This window comes from Vanessa atalanta, unplaced genomic scaffold, assembly GCF_905147765.1.
Source record: "Vanessa atalanta unplaced genomic scaffold, ilVanAtal1.2, whole genome shotgun sequence".
NCBI lineage: Eukaryota > Metazoa > Arthropoda > Insecta > Lepidoptera > Nymphalidae > Vanessa > Vanessa atalanta.
In genome coordinates, this window is record NW_025919956.1 from 5,001 (window position 1) to 7,500 (window position 2,500).

Sequence of the window (2,500 nt, forward strand, 5' to 3'; positions counted from 1 at the left end):
AGTTAACTGCGTTCTTCATCGACCCGCGAGCCAAGTGATCCACCGTCCAGGGTAATGGTTTTTAATTTGTTTTATTTTTATAATTTCTACGATCACTCGAACGATTCTATACGCCAGTGATATGAGTTTATTTTTTTTTTATTTTTTTTTTTTTTTTCGTTTTTTTCTCTTATTTTTAGTATACAGAGAAAAATTCAAAAAATTAAAAAAAAAAAAAAAAAAAGTTAAAAAAAAAAAAAAGTACAAAAAAAAAAAAAAGAAATATACATTTTATTTGAAGATGACGATGTGCGTTAACACATCGTACTTTCCTCGAAATCGACATCGAAAAATATCAGAATAGGACGCGTTACACGACTCTGGACTCTGACTCGGACACACTGCTGTGTGAGAGAGAGAGAGTGAGAATCGCGTCCTCGCATCGAAACGACACATTCCGAACGTCGATATTTGTGTTTTAGAATTTTATTATCGTTCATTATCGCACTCTTTCGAGATTGATAATTTACGTTAATGATCCTTCCGCAGGTTCCCCTACGGAAACCTTGTTACGACTTTTACTTCCTCTAAATGATCAAGTTTGGTCAACTTCCCAGCAACGCCGACGGCCGTGAAGCCACCGCGTGTCGGTCCGAAGACCTCACTAAATCATTCAATCGGTAGTAGCGACGGGCGGTGTGTACAAAGGGCAGGGACGTAATCAACGCGAGCTTATGACTCGCGCTTACTAGGAATTCCTCGTTTATGGGGGATAATTGCAAACCCCAATCCCCAGCACGAAGGAGTTTCAACGGGTTGCCCGGGCCTCTAGGCCAGGGAGAACATGCTGATTCCTTCAGTGTAGCGCGCGTGCGGCCCAGGACATCTAAGGGCATCACAGACCTGTTATTGCTCAATCTCGTGCGGCTCGAAGCCGCCGGTCCCTCTAAGAAGAATTTTAATACGCCGCCAGTGAGTTGCTCGACCGAAATCGAGCACACCTAAATGACGACGCCTATTTAGCAGGCTAGAGTCTCGTTCGTTACCGGAATTAACCAGACAAATCGCTCCACCAACTAAGAACGGCCATGCACCACCACCCACCGAATCAAGAAAGAGCTATTAATCTGTCAATCCTTCCGGTGTCCGGGCCTGGTGAGATTTCCCGTGTTGAGTCAAATTAAGCCGCAGGCTCCACTCCTGGTGGTGCCCTTCCGTCAATTCCTTTAAGTTTCAGCTTTGCAACCATACTCCCCCCGGAGTCCAAAATCTTTGGTTTCCCGGAAGCTGCCCGCCGAGCCATTGTAGTAACGTCGGCGGATCGCTAGATGACATATTTACGGTTAGAACTAGGGCGGTATCTAATCGCCTTCGAACCTCTAACTTTCGTTCTTGATTGATGAAAACACCTTTGGCAAATGCTTTCGCTGATGTTCGTCTTGCGACGATCCAAGAATTTCACCTCTAACGTCGCAATACGAATGCCCCCAGTTATCCCTATTAATCATTACCTCGGAGTTCTGAAAACCAACAAAATAGAACCGAGATCATATTCTATTATTCCATGCACGAAATATTCAAGCGGCATTTTGAGCCCGCTTTGAGCACTCTAATTTGTTCAAAGTAAAATTGTCGGCCCATCTCGACACTCACTGAAGAGCACCGCGATAGGATTTTGATATTGAACCGGCGTTTTACCGCCGGCTCACCGACGATATGCTCCGCAGACGTGTCAGTATCACCGCGGATGCGGTGCACCGACAGCGCGGCGCACAAATGCAACTACGAGCTTTTTAACCGCAACAATTTTAGTATACGCTATTGGAGCTGGAATTACCGCGGCTGCTGGCACCAGACTTGCCCTCCAATTGTTCCTCGTTAAAATATTTAAAGTGTACTCATTCCGATTACGAGGCCTCGAAAGAGTCCCGTATCGTTATTTTTCGTCACTACCTCCCCGTGCCGGGAGTGGGTAATTTGCGCGCCTGCTGCCTTCCTTGGATGTGGTAGCCGTTTCTCAGGCTCCCTCTCCGGAATCGAACCCTGATTCCCCGTTACCCGTGACAACCATGGTAGTCGCAGAAACTACCATCGAAAGTTGATAAGGCAGACATTTGAAAGATGCGTCGCCGGTACTGGACCATGCGATCGGCAAAAGTTATCCAGATTCATCAAAATTAACGACTTCGGACGAGACGCCCTCCGTCGATTGGTTTTGATCTAATAAAAGCACTCATCCCATCACTGGTCAGAGTTCTGATTGCATGTATTAGCTCTAGAATTACCACAGTTATCCAAGTAACTGAGTAAGATCTAAGGAACCAAAACTGATATATTGAGCCATTCGCGGTATCGCCTTAATACGGCTTGCACTGAGACATGCATGGCTTAATCTTTGAGACAAGCATATAACTACTGGCAGGATCAACCAGGGAGCTAACCGAGACTTGTTGAAGTCGTCAATTACTCTTCTCGTTTCATATTCGCATATAAAATACACACAAACTTATGCATGCATGTA

General features: G+C 45.2%; 2 non-coding genes across 2 annotated transcripts in view; both read right to left on the bottom strand.

The window, feature by feature from the left end:
- The window catches only part of LOC125076444, a 157-nt gene extending 103 nt beyond the window's left edge, over positions 1–54 (bottom strand). The window contains exon 1 of the ribosomal RNA XR_007120404.1: positions 1–54. This exon is cut by the window's left edge and continues 103 nt beyond it. This is a non-coding gene — a ribosomal RNA (5.8S ribosomal RNA).
- A 457-nt stretch (positions 55–511) lies between these two features.
- Positions 512–2,414, bottom strand: LOC125076447. Its single transcript, XR_007120407.1, has one exon. It is a non-coding gene; the product is annotated as a small subunit ribosomal RNA (ribosomal RNA).
- Positions 2,415–2,500: the final 86 nt, after the last annotated feature.